Raw genomic sequence first — 18,379 nt, forward strand, 5'->3', positions numbered from 1 at the left:
CTTGTAATCATGTTAACTGTTTGGTGTCCAGATTTAACAGAAGATTGTAATTGTTTGTAAAATTAGAAGTAAGATACCAAATCGTTTAATTTTCAAACAAAACGTATCAAATTGTGAATTTTAACATATACAGGGGGTTTTACGGAAATTTATTCTTAATTTTTTTAGCATGGCTACTTTTTTTTATTATTTTTAACATTTTTAAATAACTAAAATGAAAAATTGTAGATATCATAGTAAAATCATTTTTAGAAATTAAATTTACAAAATTTACGAAATTGTTTTAATGACAAAGATAATAATTCAATATCGACTAATATTATATATTATAAAAATATTTTAAACTCTTAAATAACTATTTATTTCAATTTAATAAATAATGTTCAATAATAAATGATATTTTTACTTTTCAAATAGTTAAAATAATATATTAAAATAAAATAGGTTTAAAATTAAAATTTAAAAAAAGTTGATTGAATTTCTAAATTGTATATATATTTTTTCAGCAAAGAGAGATTTATTCTATGTTAATTGTTATGATAGATTCGAATGACGGATGTATCTGACTCTTAGAAAAGAACTTAAGTCTTGAGTATCGGAACTTAAGTCTTGAGTATCGGAACTTAAGCACCTGCTTCAGTGTTTTTAATAAGATAAATGGTTTAGTACATGAGCCGTTTGTTCCTTTTTCTTGCGTGTCTTGTACTCGTGGGTTTGTGCCCTTTTTATAGTGTTTGTGGCGCGATTTGTCTTTTCCCACTTTCTTAGCGTTGTGGGGTTTATGGTTCCTCCGTTCAGCCTTTGTTTATTTGTTTATTATCATTAATCCCCACATGAGTTATTGCATTGGCTAGGTATTTATGTAGAGTTTTGGTCATTGCGATCTATATTGTTTGTCGTTCATGTCTTATCCTGTTTCTTTTTTGTTGGTATTGCCTGACCCGTTTGTCTCTGTTGGCTTTTGCCAATCTTTATTTCCGGTTCTTGCTTCGTTCTCCTTTGGATTTTTTTTTTTGGATTCTCCCTGTGCTATTTGTTGAATGTTTCGGTTGCTTGGTTCTGCTTGACCTGACCAAAACAGGTTACTAAGAGGTTCAGAGGCACTCCAAGTTTTGTATAGGTATTTTGTGATGTATACCTGAATCGGCATGAACAACCTTCGTCTATTTCTTCTCTTCTTTACTCATGGGTTCTTCCTGTGCTTTCCGTAGCTTACTTTGATTGCGTGGTTTTGCTTAACCCAACCCAAGTAAACTACAAAAAGGCCCAGGAAGACTCTATCCTTTGGCCTTCCTCTTTTTTGTGTGTCGTTTTATATATATATATATATATATATATATATATATATATATATATATATATATAGTGCCTTGTGGTAGTGCATTTATAGCTGTCACATCCTTCTGAATTTTTCTCTTTTTTCGCGCATTGTGCTCTCTCTTCTGATTTCTTTTGACGATTGAGTTGCTGGTGTCTCTTCGATTTTGGTGCCACAATGGTTGCTGTTACTTTATTGTCATTTATTGCTTCTGCCATTTGCCTTATTTGCCCTTTTGTTTTTTTCTTTTCCTTCCAGGGAAAGCTTATCAATAGTTCTTTTCTTCGTTTCTTATTCTTTTGGAATTTTTCTTCATTTTTCTCCCGCTTTCATTCTTCCTTTTTTTATCAGAATGGCCAAAAACATCTTTGATGCTATAGATTCGGGTATGTTGAGTGACGACGAGGTTCTATTATACTTAGCCTTCCTTTACTTGACCGACCGGTCACGCCTTTTATCTCCCTTTTGTCGGATAACAAGGATGGGCCTCCCGCTTCTACTGGCAACCTTCCTCCTTCTACGGCCGTTGCCTCTTTGGCTTCTCTCCTGGCGATCATGCCCGTTATTGCTTCTTTTGGGCCCTTTCTTCTGTTGCCACTAATTCTGTATCGGTGGTGGTGGTGTCTTCTCCCGCTGCTACATCTTCCGCTTCTCTGCCTTCTGTTTCTTCCGAGGGGATTAAGAAGCGTCCCGCTACCAGTCTTTTAGATTCTACCGAGGAGCCTGCCTCTCGCCCGCGTCGGGACGTTCCTCATTGTACCTTTTTTCTCAAGGGTGACGTTGTCGACCGAGATTGTTTCATTTTGCCGAAAGGTTCTCCGCTATAATCTAATCACGTTTGGAATGTTGTATCTATTTATCTTCGGAGTTAGTATCTGTTGCCTGTTGTCAAGCAAGTTCCTGGCATAGGAGGTGCGCCATCTATTTTTTCCAACACTCTTCGCCTTCTTGACGATGTCAGGCGACTGGAGGACAACCGGACTCGTCTTTCGGCCTATGCAAATTCACGGTCAAAGGTGGACTCTCAGTTTGAACAGATGTTCGCGACTTTGAAGAGGCTACGAGAGTCGAGCCATCATCAGACGGAGGAAATCATTTCTTTGAAGGCTTCCAATGAATCTTTAAGGACTGATCTTCGTGAAAAGACCGTGCTTGCTACCTCGTTAGGGAAGCAACTTGACCAGCGGGGCAAACAGGTGGAGTTATTATAAAATGATTCTCGGTCGCGGGAGAATCATGTTGTGGACCTGGAAGCCGCTCTGAACAACGCTTGTTTGGATCAAGCTGAAGTGGAGGCGGAGCGCTCTCGTTTGGAGCTGTACCGCCAGGCCCTGGAGAACCAGCTAGTGGAGGCTACTAATTTAGTTCCTTTATTGTTTCAACATTACCGCCGGTCTATTAAATCGGTTATTTTGAAGGAGTATCTGGTGGCGGACCTTTCCTTCCTTTATGTTGATTTGGCTTAGTTTTTTAACATGTGCCTCTCCGCCTTGGCTGCCCAAAAGTCTATGATTGAGGCGTCAGTTTGCGCTTCTCCTTCTCCCTGGGGTGTGTCTCCTATTTTGGCATTATCCGTGGGTTCGACTTCTCCTATCCCTTCCTCTGCTGCTGTTTTCCTTGCTCCCTCATCTTCGGTGGCCGGTTCTTTGCCTTTTTCTACCCGTGGTGTTTGATTGTGGATTCAATCTGGCTATTTTTTTGTTTCTTTTCTTTTATTTTTGTTATTTTTTTGTAGTTTCTGAAGAGTGTGGCCTCCTTCTGTGCTGCACATGTATTTTAATAATACTTCTTTGATTTGTTTTTGGTTTGTGTATCCGATTTGTCTTGTTTTGCTTGTATGTTGCTTAATTTTGTGTTGTATTTTCTCGTTGCATAATTATTGCTTTATGGAGCGTTTTTCTTTTGTGCCTGTTGTTTTCTTTGCTGGCTCTGTTCCTCCCTTGTTTTGTTGTTGCCTTTCAGGGTATGCATTTTGTATTGTTTTGTTGTTATTCTTAGGAGATGTGTGTCTCCATTTTAGTTGGCAGTCGCTTTTTGGGGAGATATGTATCTCTTTTGTTTAGCCATTGCCTTAAAAGATATGGACCTAGGACCCTTAATAGCTTCTTATCGCTTCACATGTCATATTAATTAGAACTGTTAATTTGATGTGTTTAGGATGCATGTTTAGATAGTTTTATTTATTTTTGTCATAAATTGCCATAATTGCTTTGTTTAGTATCTTTGCCATGATTGCCATGAAAATTTGATTAGAAGCATGTGTAGGGCTGTTTCAATACGTGTTGTAACTCAATTTTAGATTTCATTCAATTCTGATTCCTGGAACGCATGCTAGGACTGTTTTATGCTTTTGCTTGCCATGAACATATTCTTCATTCACATTTCCGTTAAACACATTAAAAATACATTATTTAGCTAATTTATGATGTTTTATTAGTTGTATATTTATTATAGTGCACGCCAATATGCTTCTTATGTGTTTTTATGAGTTTTTCGAGTGTTTTTTGCATGAATCTCGAGCCAAAACGACAAACCGATGACCCCCCCTAGAACTGGCGCCGCCGCCTGTTCAGAATGGCGCTATGGTGGCCTTCAGCTCTTCAATCCAGAATGTTTTCCAAATCTTTTAGAAACAATTCCAAACTTATATTCGTGTTTTCGGGTTCATTTGAACTCGGAATTGAGCCCACGTGTACTGAATTAGTTGTAAAATTATAATTTGATGTGTAATGGGCCTGTTCCAATTTAATTCAGGCCTCAAAGCCCAAACTTGTAACATTCCAAGCCAACCGGGCCCTGAAGCCCACAACTGACAAAACCAACCACTTCTAGAAGGGATTCCGGGTTCGTTTGAACTCAGAATCAATCCTGGTTTGAGCCATTGGATCTGTATCGACAAGACAAAGGACTTATGTATTCAGATTGAGTTCCAATTCAGACCACCTTGACATTCAAATTGCATCGAGTGACAGACACTCTGGTCTACAAGGTTTAAAAGTATCTTTAACCTTGTATGTTTATCACCTACCTTTTGTGTATGTTGAAACTGTTTAAACAGCTTTCCAAAAGCATGTCAAATCAAATCATTAACATGCTAAAAGACTAACTACGTTAATTTAGTAATCAAAACCAATCAAATCTAGCATATCACCTAGACATCTTAGGACTGCCATGAAAATATAAATAAAGGTTGTATAGGTTATTTAAGATGACTAAATAATAAAAGGAATCACACATAGAAATTTGGTTTTAGACTTTGTGCATGTAAAATGACTCAGACCAGCTATTATCAAATAGGCTTAATTACTTAAAAACCACTCACCTTGAACATTTTTTTCGTTTATACCCTGACCTAGAAAAAAATTCATTTATACCCTGACGTATGTATTTATGTTTCACCTCTACCCCGAGGCACTAAATTAACCTCTTTTCATTTAGAAAAAAGTTTAAAATAGTTCTTCATTTTTAACCTAAGCTAATTAGAGTTTAATTAGAAATGAATTTTTCTCTAAATGAAGGACTATTTTAAATTTTTTTCTAAATGAAAAGATGTTAATTTAGTGCCTCGAGGTAGAGGTGAAACATAAACACATACGTCAGGGTATAAATGAATTTTTTCCTAAGTCAGTGTATAAACGAAAAAAAATTCAAGGTGGGTGATTTTTAAGTAATTAAGCCTATCAGATACTCCCTCCGTCCACAATTGATAGGCTGATTTCTATTTTTAGTTGTCCCAAATTATAGGCTGATTTCCTTATATAGAAGTTAGTTAATCAGAGAATTGTCTAAAATATCCTTGGTTATATTTGGAATAGTCAACTATATTAAATTTGGTTGTAGTTTTGATAAATGCATTAATAGTAGTTGATGGTTTCAATACTCATTATGTGCTGAGATTATATTTACCATAAATTCTAACTCTAGCATCATTGAATTAATTTTCCAAGTGTAGTGTCTTTACTGGTCAGAAATGCTTTTAAGAAAAACCAAGAATGTTGTGTTGATTCAAATTTCTACACTTCATAGTGCTCTGCATATTTCGATAATTGAATGCGTGAAGTACAATAAAAAGTATTTGATGTAAATTACTATTGGTTAAGGGTATTATAGGTAGTTAGTGAAATTTTAACTAAACTAACTAAATTTCTTAATATGTGTGTTATTCAAATCAGCCTATCAATTGTGGACGGAGGGAGTATATGATAGAAAACTCCATGGTTAAATGTATGTCTAGGAGTATTTTCTACCTGCCTCACATGCCAGAATCGAGTCATATGCGCGTCCTAAATTGAGCCCTTTACCGCTTTCATCTGTGTTTAAATTTCCACAATTTATACCATGAACTGTATGAATATTGAGATGAGATATAACTCGAATATGCCCAGTAGATAATAACGTAACTGATAAAGCAAGTACACATGTTTCGGTAAAATGTCCACGAACCTTGTCTTTCGGTCCGGTGTACGATAATCTCACCCATAAGCGAGTGAGGTTATCTAGTCTATAGAAAAGACATTCCTAGATAAGCTACGTGACGACTCCATATTTTTCAAAATCTTTTCAGAATAGAGGTCAACGGGGAACATCTCTGAACCCCGCTCCGCTTACAAACATCTTCACGAAGAACAGACGTTCTTCACTAGGAGAAGATGTATGTTCTTCCCGCAAATAACATATTTGTTGATTTTAAAAGAACACATCTGTCGAAAAAAGAATTCCAGTAGTGGTGGTGGCTGCCGAAGTGTTGGTGTCGAAGTCGACAACGGTTTTTGACAGGTGCGGCGGTTTCCTGTAGGAAGTGTGTGTGGGTGGGCTGGGCTGGGCTGGGCTAGGGTGGGTGGGGGGTAGATTGATCCGATTTTGTGAAGTTTAGAGGGTTGATATTTGAGAAAATTAGCCCATATACTGTTTTGGGCTAAAATATTATAATTTATACGGTGACCAAATTCATTTTAACTTTTTACGGGTACAAACTTTTTTTTTGATTTAACAAGATAAGTTTCACACAAACAAGTTTTTAAAATTGACAAATACGGTGCCATTAATGCAGCAACATCCACGATCAATCCGTTACTTTCCTTTTACTTAAGATTTTCTCTAGATTTTCGGAACCGTTTAGCACATTTTCTAATTAACCAAAAATTACCAAAAACATTTTGAATGTAGGTTGAATCAGTTTTGTAATGGCGAATACTAGGGCTACCACCTCCAAATCGTCTACCGTTAAATCTCAATCAAAGAAAAACCCGCCTATGAAGTCGAAAGTTGTTGCAACCAAAAGGAAGGTTGATTTCAAAGATATTCCTTCAACCAGCAAGCAACGTAGGCTTCAAAATGATGAAGAAGAGAGTGACAATGATTTTGAGACTGTCAGTGATAACAAAAACAAAAAGGACAACAAAATTGCTCTTCCTTCTCGCTATATTAGGGTTAGTGTTTGTACCAATTAACTTTGTGATTTCTTTAATTGATGGTGTTTATTATTTATTTTTTTCAATTAATTGTTTTATTGTTGTTTAATGAGTTGGTATTTGGGTGTTTTGTGAGTTTGTATTTAACTATATAGGAACTAAGGGTTAACTAATAATTATATACTAATCTTTTTTTAATTTCAATTTAATGTGTATGAATTATCTTTTTTGTGGGTATGTAACTATATGGGAACTAAGGGTTAACTAATAATGATTACTAATCTGTTTTTATTCTCAATTTAATGTGTATGAAGTATGTTTTTTGTGTTCTGATAACTATATTGGAACTAAGGGTTAACTTATAATGATGTATTAATCTTTTTTATTCTCAATCTAGTGTGTATGAAGTATGTTTTTTGTGTTCTGTTGCTTTTTGTTAAATCTGAGTAAGTTTTAAATAACTTATGTATAACTATATGGTCACTGATGGTTAACTATTAGTTAACTAGACTACATTATGTTACAGTTTATTAATAAGTTAATATCATTAATGGTTTGTTAATTGTTTTCTTTGTAGGATGGGGACTACTTTATCAAGCCTAATGAACATTTTTCAGTCAAGGTTCAACATTTTTGAAGGGGTAAATGTTATATCAAATATTAAGAAAATTTTGTCACCTCAAAATTTGGAAAAGTCAACCAATTCCATCAGAGTTTTTGATTGAGAGCCATCGTGAACGGATTGCGTATCTGTTTTTTAAGTATGCAACCATGAAGCATGATAACAACACTGACATCGATGAGGAGGTGGAACCCAAACCAAAGATGAAGGGCGTTATCAGAATTTAACTCTGTTTTACACATTGGAATTGTTTTTTTTTTTTTTTTTTAGATTTACAACATTAATAGGTGTTTAACTCTTTTTATCCGACCTTGTTTTTTGCAAACATTCGTTATTCAATCATATATTGTATTTTGTTATATATTATCTGTTTTATTTAAATTATGTCGTACATTTTTTTAAATTGTTGTTTATTACAAGTTATCTTATATGTCACTATTAGTTAACTAAGACTTTTTATGTTTAAAGAATATTTATACAAAATTAATAAATATCTATTAAAAACCATACTAGTTAACTAATAGTTAACTACACACACTTAAGGAATTAACAATAAATTTTAAAACCTGTTTACACCGGCCCAAATAATTATTGGATAGGAGCTTCATGTGGGCTTACAAGGGATTCGGGCCCAACGAAAAGTCTTTTAATTATTGCTTTTTCTTCTTATTAGGAATTTGTAACTCATTAGGAGTGTTTTATCTTTTAGAATTTTAGTCCTAATTGAATTAGGAGTCTTAGTTATGAGGAGCTATAAATAGTTCAGAGCTTCATTATTTTTGTATCAACAAATCAATCAATCAAAAACCAAGCCCAGTGCTTTTATCCCGCAATCTCCGGATTGTTTTAATTTAGGAGTAGTTTTCGGTATTAATCTCGCCTGAGTCCGTGACTCCCAGATTATTACTTCTTAAATCACGTGGTTAAGTGTCTTTAACCAAACAAGCCCTGTGAATATCTGCATAGGTTCGTTAAAGTATCAAACCTCAAACCGATCCCGATTATAAATTCAAAGATTCGAGTCCGGAATATTTCCAGGCGAACATCTTTTGGCGACTCCACTGGGGACCAGTTTATGGTTAGCACAAAAACGGACTTTAAAGACGATTCCAGGCACGCTCGGTCTATACGCCGACAACAACGGAAGGAAGGTGACATAGTAGACGAATCAGATTCGGATAGAGCAGAAACCATGGCCAAGGACAAACAGGTGAACCAATCAAGCAAGGCGCCGAATACAACGGACGCCGAGGGGAGCCTACCTAAGGACAAGGTCGACGACGCGACCGATGACATGGACTACTCACGCCAGCTTCCTCCTTCTCGCCCTTCTTTATCACAGGCCGACTTCTCGGCCATGAGGGGCGAAATAGCACAAGAGAACAAGCAAATGTTCGACGGTGCTATGCATCAGATGTCCGAAGTGATGAGGAACATCATGGCCGACCAAACGTCGGTCCAGAGGCAGATCCAAGGGAACTTAGATGGCCTCAACAAGGCAATGGAGAACCTAGGGCGATTATTCTCTGGGCAATCCGCGGCCGATCAAGGGCACAGAAGGGCCGAACAGAACCAAACACCGAGCCGTTTTGGTCAACCAGGTGGTTCGGCCGAACAACAACCCAACAAGATGGGGTATACATATGGTTCCGTTAAGCTCTTAACAAGGAACGAGGCCGAGTTCTCAGGAAGGGCCGATCATCCGGGAGCAAGCTCGTCCAACCCACAAGGCGAGGCTAGACCACAGGGGGAAGCTACTGGAGCCAACATACAGGAGCCCAACACGGGCGAGCGATCGTACTCCGAAGGAGGCGATCCAAGTATATACAATCAAGGGCAACTCGTGGACATGCTAGAAAGGCTCGGGGTGGACCTTCGACCTATGCCTCGCCCATCGTACATGAAACCGTATCCAGACTGGATCGACAAGTTATATCCTTTCCCAAGGGGGTATAAAGTGCCAGAGTTCAGCTTGTTTTCGGGCGAGGAGAAGGGCCAATCGACGGTTGAACATGTCGCCAGGTTTTCAGCCCAATGCGGCGAAGCAGCCGCTCACGATTTCTGGAAGCTCCGGCTTTTCGCCAGTTCTTTGACGAAAATGGCGTTCACGTGGTACTCTAGATTGTCGCCCAATTCGGTGGACACATGGAAGGATCTCGAAATCCTCTTCCATGAAGAGTTTTACAGAGCACCACCTGATGTCACCCTAGCTGACCTCGCCCGAATCTCACAGCTACCGAGTGAGTCGGCAGAGAAGTATATCGGCCGATTTAGAAATCTCAGGACTAGGTGCTCCACCAAAATGTCAGAGGCCGATTGCGTACCTATGGTGGTAAGAGGGATGAGTTTCGCCATGAGGGAACACTTCGAGGGCCACAGGTTTCGTGATTTGTTCGAGCTAACGAACAGGGTGACGAGCTACGAAAGACTCCTCCAGGAAAAAGAACAGAGGAGAGGCGCATCTAAAGGGACCTATTACAAAGACCAGCTTGACGTGGCCTTGGTGTCCGATAGCGAGGATAGTGGTTCCGAGGATGAAGTCAACATGGCCGAATTTTTGGGAACAAAACCCCTGGAATGTTCGGCCTTGCGAAAGCCTGGCTTTGTTAAAAGGAATAAGACCGCGGTGGTACAAAAAGAGTATTCATTCGACTTGACTAAAGCCGACGACATATTCGATGCCCTGTTGAAAGATGGGCAGATTGCCTTAAGCGAAGGTCATACGATTCCACCGTCGGAAGAGCTAGTCGGTAAGGATTATTGCAAGTACCATAATTCCTGGAGGCACAGCACGAACAACTGCGTAAACTTCAGAAACGTGGTTCAGAAGGCAATTAACGAAGGGAAGCTTTTGTTCCCAACAAAGAAAGAGGCCGATGCCAAATACGTGTCTATTAACACAGTTCGGCCTCACTTTGATAGCTACTTAGAGCAAGGGCAGATAAGGAGTAAGTGGAATCCAAGAAGACCCAAGCCGAGAGTAGAGACCGACGGTTCTAAATGGCGAGGAGAAAAAAGGCAATCTCAGCAACAGAAGAGGAAGCGATATAACTCGCCTACTGCAGATATGACGTGCCCATCATGCAGTACGTGCTTTAAAGTCAAGGGAAGCGATAACACGAGGAAGCATCCCAAGACCTTTAAACCAAAATCGCCCACAGAACAGTGGCAGAGGCATGAGCCGCAACGGAGGCCTACCACTAATGTCTTCAAGAGGATATTTCGGCCAACGGAGGAGACCCCTCGTATGACGAAAACCCAGAAGAGGCGAATGCAAAGGCTGCGACAAGAGTCGCGGGCGAATCACGGGGCAGATTCGGCTCCCAGAGAGCAGCACGGAAGTAGGCCAATAACCGAGAGACTGGGGGCAAGGAACCAACCCGACGCGGACACCAAATCACCTGAAAGGCGAAATGCCAAGGTAAGAAAGGTATGGATGCCGAAGATCGAAAAACAAGCGGCCGATGTGTCTGCTGCGGCGGTAGTTCACAAGGATGATGAAGATTCTTGCGGCCGATCGTCCTACAAGGACGTACTGGTATCGCACCACGATGGCCAGCTTAAAGCAAGATTGCCCAAAGACCGCGAGGTCGTCGTTTCGCACAAGAAAGGCATATTGAAAGCCTGGGTCCCGGTGGTAAGGGACGAATACGGAGTGAAAGTGGTTACGCTTCCCAACTCATACAGAAGTAAACCAGGGCAGAAGGCAACGTTGGAAGGCGATGTAATCGTACCAGAAGGAGATAGCGCCGATGATACCGCGGTAGTATCCCTCAGTAAACCTCCAACAAGGATGACCAGGCATATTCGGCCATTATACATCAAGGCCGATCTAAACGGGGTGTCGATTAACAGAGTCCTCATCGACAACGGGGCTGGCGTCAACATACTACCGGCGAAAATGCTCAAAAAATTGGGCATAACGCGGGATCAGCTCGACCCGACCGACGTTTACATGACTGACTTCGCAGGAGGCGAGACGCCGGCCGAGGGGTACATTACCCTCAGAATTAAGGTAGGGCGAGTAGAAACCGAAGAAGGGTTTTTCGTGGTCAACGCCCGGAGCAACTACAACATTTTGCTCGGTCGCGATTGGATACACTCCAACATGTGTATACCCTCAACTATGCATCAGATGCTCTTCATATGGCGAGACGACGGCGAGGCCGAAGTTGTGCAGGGTGACCCCAACCCCTTCGGCGAGGACCATAACGTACTCGAAGCACGTTTGTACGACGAAGAGGTGCGGAACATACAATCCCTTAGTTCGAAAGGAGAAACGAGCGTTCCTCGCTTGCTTGTTAACTCGGATCGGCCGGTATCATTGACCCTCGGGGGCAAAGGCCGATCCACCATCCTCAAAGATTCAAAATGATAGCACGACATAAAGAATTGAGGGAGAAAATCAGACAGTTAACCTCGCTGTACGATATTGATTCGGCCGAATGCATCTATGAAGACCAGGAGCAAGACCCAACAGGATCGCTGCGGATTGGGGACATACGATTGGCAACCGGGAAGTTAGAAGATGATCCCGCCCAAGTACAGGACGATCTCCTCGAAATCAATCTGGGGACAGAGGAATCGCCTAAACCCATATACATCAACGCAGGACTGGACGAAGGATTCAGAGAGCAACTGATCGCCCTACTCATGGAATTCCGCGACTGTTTTGCTTGGTCATACGAGGAAATGCCGGGCCTTGATCCTGATATCGCCGAACATAAGCTTCCATTAAAAAGTGGGTTTCGGCCATTTCGGCAACCTCCCCGGCGAATGTCCAGGGAAGTGGATACTCTCATACAAGATGAGATTAAGCGGCTGGAAGACGCCAAGTTCATTCGGGAAGCCCAATACACCGAATGGCTCTCTAATATCGTGCCGGTCATGAAGAAAAATGGGAAGCTACGAGTATGCGTAGACTTTCGGAATCTCAACTTAGCCACACCCAAAGATGAATACCCGATGCCTGTAGCCGATATGCTGATCGACAGGGCAGCTGGACACACGATACTCAGTTTCCTTGATGCACATTCTGGGTACAACCAAGTCCCAATCAGCAAGGAGGACATCTCCAAAACGGCTTTTAGATGCCCCGGGCCGATCGGAGCGTACGAATGGGTCGTGATGCCTTTTGGCTTGAAAAACGCGGGGGCAACATATCAGAGGGCGATGAACAAGATGTTCAGAGGCCTTGAATGCCTTGAGGTATACATCGACGACGTCGTAATCAAATCAAACACCGGCGAAGTTCATTTGGCCGATCTCCGGAAAGGTTTCGAGCGTATACGACGTAATGGGTTAAAAATGAATCCTCTGAAATGCGCGTTCGGCGTGTCGGCTGGAAACTTCTTGGGTTTCTTGGTTCACCAGCGGGGAGTAGAAATAGATAAGAACAAAGCCAAGGCGATTATCAATGCTGAACCACCCAAAACCAAGAAGCAGCTCCAGAGGCTCATCGGTCAAATTCAGACTCTTTGCAAGCTGTGGTGCGATCATAGTTTTGATCAAATCATGTCTTATTATTCGAGTCAACTATCGGTGATCATAGAGAATATGAGAGCCGAACGTGCTGCTATCCAAAGGGAGATCATGGCCGATTTTAATAAATTAAATTCGGCTATAAATAATCTTGCTAAGGTGTTAGGAGGCGAACAGATCAAAGAGCCAGCCTATGACTACGAGATCACCGAGTTTTCTTTAATCTCTACTAGAGAGATTGATAATGTTGATGAAATCCACACCGATGATGACATCGACGCCGATCTTGACGTTAGTGATGCTGAGACCGAAGAAGCTTACATCAATGATGATCCTAATATTAGTATTAACCTTGATGATATCAAGGATGATATTTCTAGGCAAGTCAACGATACTGGGGGGCATGGGCGATCTCCATTCCTTTTAAGGGGCCAAATCCCATCGGATTTTGTACAAACCGATATTGCTGATGATGAAAACACCGAGAGGCAAGGCCGATCACCATTCGCCTTGATAAGTCATGCCGAATTGATTGTTAAGAATCTACCAAGGTATGTGTCGCGGTCAATGATTCATGGAAAATGGAATGAAATTTTTAGTCGAGGTACAACTTACTTTTTACTATATTTTCGGTCAAAAATTCAATATATGAAAGAACAGATTAAGCCGATTTATAATAAAAAGTTTCGGTTTAAGTTTCGGTTTAAATTTTGGACGATCTATTTAAAACAACACACTTTTCTGACTAAATTTCGGTCTAAAGCATACTTCCATACAGAACCCATTATAAATTCAAAGATTCGCGTGTCTGGAAATTTTCCACGCAAACACAGCAGGCCGACTTCGCAGCTGGAGTGTTTTGCTGAGGGGAAAAGAGACCGATGAGTGGATATGGACGGACGAGCAGCAGAGGGTGTTTGACGATTTGAAAGGTTACTTGGCGAAACCTCCGGTCATGACCCCTCCAAAGCCGAATAAGCCGTTGTTGCTATACTTATCGGCTGCACACGAGTCCCTAGGATGTATGCTCGCCCAAGAGGACGATGGGGTCGAGAGAGCAGTCTACTACTTAAGCCGAGGATTGACGGACACAGAGATTCGCTATACCGACATAGAAAAAATGTGTCTATGCCTGTACTTCACATGCTGCAAGCTGCGATACTATATGTTACCGGTCGTAGTGTATGTATTATCCCAGACCGATATCATTAAGTATATCTTATCAAAGCCATACCTGAGGAATCGGATTGGAAAATGGGCGATTGCAATGTCCGAATTCACATTGGTGTACGTTCCTCAAAGAGCTGTAAAAGGACAAGTATTGGCAGACTTCTTGGCCGATCACCCTGGCATTACCCTCAAGGAAGAGACACCTAATCAAGTAGACATCGCGTTCTTCGACGCCGACGTGTGGAAGATGTGGTTCGACGGATCCAGAACAAGCCAGGGGGCAGGCGCGGGAGTACACATCGTCACACCCTTGGGGGCATCCTACCAGCTATCATTCAGACTCCAGTTCGAATGCACCAACAATCAAGCAGAATATGAGGCCCTCATATTCGGTTTTGAGATTTTAGCCGAGCTAGGAGCACGGGAGATCAGTGTAAAAGGAGATTCTCTGCTAGTCATTAAACAAGTGACAGGAGAATTTAAATGCGAGTCCGAGCTATTGGTGAGGTATTGCAACAAGGCGAAACACCTGATCGAAGGCTTCCAAGACACGAGAATAGAATACACGGAGAGGGCCGATAACGGCGTTGCAAACGACCTAGCTCAGCACGGGAGCGGTTACAAGGTAAACCGAGAATTCGACACCATAGAGAGGGAAGCACCGAATCTCCACACCGGGGGCATCACGATCGACGAAAGACAGTTCTCGGTGTACCAGCTGGACGTCACCCAAGATTGGAGGGACGAGCTCCTAAAGTGGTTCGAAAAACCAGACGCCACGAATAGGAGATTGAGGACGTTAGCTCTTAATTATGTGGTCTTAGCCGGCGAATTATATAAGAAGGGCTTTGAAGGGCTACTCCTCAGATGCATCGGTCCGAAAGAGGCGATGCTTGCTATGGCCGAGGTACACGAAGGTATAGCAGGCGCCCACCAGGCAGGTCCCAGAATGAGGTGGCTCATCCATAAATACGGCTTTTATTGGCCGAAAATGGAACAAGACTGCATAAGATATGCTAAAGGTTGCGAAGCCTGTCAGAAATTCGGCCCAATACAACACGTCCCGGCCGAAGACCTGCACTCCATCATCAAACCTTGGCCATTCAGAGGATGGGCGGTCGACTTGATAGGAAAAGTATACCCCGGCTCATCTGATGGTCATGCCTTTGTGATTATCGCCACTTGCTACTTCACCAAGTGGGTCGAAGCTAAACCTTTGAAGTCACCAACACAAGAAGCGGTGATCAAGTTCTTCAAAGAATACATCGTCCACCGACACGGCTTGCCCGAGTCCATAACCACAGATCAAGGGACGATGTTCACAGGAAGCGATATAAGTTGGTGGGCCTCCCAAATGAAGATAAAGATGTTGCACTCAACACCCTACTATGCCCAGGCCAACGGACAAGCCGAAGCCACGAACAAAGCCATCAAGCTCATTGTTCAAAAGATGATCGAAGAAAACCCAAGGCAATGGCATGTGCTTTTATCAGAAGCTGTTTGGGCGAACAGAACCAGTCAGAAGTCGGCTACTGGGACTTCGCCGTTCAGATTAGTCTATGGTTACGACGCGATGTTGCCAATGGAGCTGACCGTCACGTCTACTCGCCGCAGATACCAATGCGAGTTATCCAAGGAAGACTACTTTGACAAAATGGTGATAGACTCTCTGGACCTTGACGAAGAACGTCTGACGGCGTTGGATCACTTAGAAGCCCAGAAAAGAAGGGTCGAGAGAGCTTACAACAAGCGGGTAAAACGGAAAGTTTTTACCATAGGCGATATAGTATGGAAAGCAGTCTTACCTATCGGCCACAAAGACACTCGGCTTGGCAAATGGAGCCCGAACTGGGAAGGACCCTTTGTCGTGGTCAACAAGTTAACAGGCGGTGCTTATTTGTTGGCAGACATTGATGGGGAAGAACACGACAGGGCGATCAACGGTCAGTTCCTAAAAAAATACGTTCCTAGCTGTTGGGAGGGCGTAGACCGTCAGTTATTTGGAGCCGACGAAGAGTAGTGCTGTTTGTAAACTTGCAAGCATCCTGAAATGTTACAATTATTATTAATCGCCGATTATTTGATCATACCACTTAGGAATTCGGCGTGTTCGCACTGATTGAGTTTTTTCAACGGGTTCTCCGTTTTTCTCAACATGTAATTATTTTATTTCGAATCGGACTAACTATATGCCGATAAAATGAAAATAATCAAACAAGATGCGAATATAGGGTAAAACTTTCGGCTCTATGGCCGAATAAACTTTAAAATTGCAGCAAAAGCAAGATACGGCCCACAGGCCGATTAAAATGCAAACAGAAAGTGAAACTTTCGGCTACCTGGCCGATTAAAATACAAAACCGGAACATTGTCAAATTGTAACAAGATACGGCCACAAGGCCGATCAAATAGTATTAAAATTCAAAACTATTACAGAAATTAAACGATATAAATTGTTCCGAACTTATAAAACTTCAAAAATGGCTGAATATGTCGCCCAGCTCGCTGCGAAGGGTGTTGAATTGGGTACGAGCTTCAGCTACCTTAGGCTTCAGGTTGGCAAGGCCCTGCTTCAGCTCGCTTCGATTCTTCTTTACACCAACGCCTTCAAGAAGGTCCTTGTCCATCAACACTTCGAGCTCGGCAATGGCTTTCTCCTCGTTTTCCAGCTCCAGCTTTAAGGCGGCGACTTTGGCCTTCAAATCCTTGGCGTTATCGCGGCGAGATTTAAGGGTTGAGACAGCCGATTTCACGTTCACCTTCAACCCTTCCAGCTTTTCCTTGGCAGCATTCTCCTGGGCGATCAGCTCATCATAGTTGGATTGTATAGTGGTCGATTCAGCATAGATCGCCCGGAAAGCTGGGAGCGACGCAGAGAGCTTGACCATTGCACCTCGAGCTTTCTCACTGAGAACTTCTGGAGGAGCATCGGCCAAGGCAGTTGCCGACTTCTGAAGCCGCTCGAGATCCTTGGGCGATTTGAAAAGAGTAGTGCCTTGGGACTTCAGTTCTGCAATGACGTCCAGATGATCGCCCCAGTTCTCGGTGGAACTGCTGGTCACTTCGCGCATCTCACTTTTTGGGAGGGGCGAATCCTCTTCGTCACTATCAGAATCCAGGAACGCCGCTGCCTTAGCTGCCACATCGTCCTGATCAGCGGGTGTGTCATCAGGGATCTGCCAAGTTTTGCCACAATAAAATATCAGCTGCGGATTTACTATCATAAAGACAAGTAATCGATAAGGGCTACCTTAGTCTTTTGGGCATCAAGGCGCGCCGGTAAATTGGCCAGAGACGAACTCAGCGGCGATAGCAGCGTCGGCCGCGGTGAGAAAGCCAGCATCTGAGATACTGTAGGGGTTGTCTCAGAAGGGGTGGCGTCTGAAGGGGCCTTTTGGGATAAAGACCGTTGAATTGAACGACCTTCGTCGCCGGTCTGATCATCGGCCGTCTCTGTGTCGCCCCTGGAAGAAGAGTGGGCGCTGGGTTGAGACGGGGCTTCCTTAGGAACAGGGTCGAACATACGAGACCCCGTTGTGTCTTTCTTTGCCCTCTTTGCCTTCGGCTCTTTCTTGGATAGCTTTTTCGCCGGGCGTTTTTGTCTCGCCTTCTTCGCTTCAACTTCCCCCTCGCCATCAGTGTCAAAGACGTCCCCTTTGTTCCATCGAGGCACACCAACTGAAAGGAAATTAAATTAGAACGCAAATAATGGCCGAAACCGATAGGGGAATTCGAATAAAAAGACCTGTTTACCTGGTATCCTATCATAACCATTTCGGACAAGTTCATTTATCGCCTCAGCATCAGATGGGCATCTGATGCCGGTATATGTTACACCTTCACTTGTTATTTCGGGTTTTCGTTTTTTTACCCTTTTCTTTGGAAGTTTTATAGGGTTGGGTGTAGACATGTTAACTTTAGGTACTGGTGGGCTCTTATATTTAAATTTTGGGCGAATATGGGCAAGGTAAAACTCGTAGGGATATTTGACTTCATAATGTTCTTTCCAGACCTTTTTCATTTTTTCATCATATTTATGCCTAGTCATTCGCCTATGGCGCTGCATCCTAAGGTTCATACCAGGGCGATCTAGGGGGTCGTATTTAAATTTGTAAAAGCGTTCGAATTTAGCTATTTCATAGAGGTGAAAAAGATTACCTTCGAATTGGGGGCGTTTTGGTGCCTGCAAAAGAAACAGATCGGCATGAGTAGGGTTTCGAGATAAAGGAGGTAATTGAAAATTATGAAGACTTAGTATTTCTTTGGGCGAGAGGTCGAAGAAAGACTCGATAACTGAAGCCCACCAGCTTTCATATTCTAAGGTACAGGAAGGGGAAAGAGAAGGGCGAGAAATTTCAGAAATTGGGGGAAGATAAG

Source organism: Mercurialis annua, linkage group LG1-X (genome assembly GCF_937616625.2).
Source record: "Mercurialis annua linkage group LG1-X, ddMerAnnu1.2, whole genome shotgun sequence".
In the NCBI taxonomy this organism is placed as follows: domain Eukaryota; kingdom Viridiplantae; phylum Streptophyta; class Magnoliopsida; order Malpighiales; family Euphorbiaceae; genus Mercurialis; species Mercurialis annua.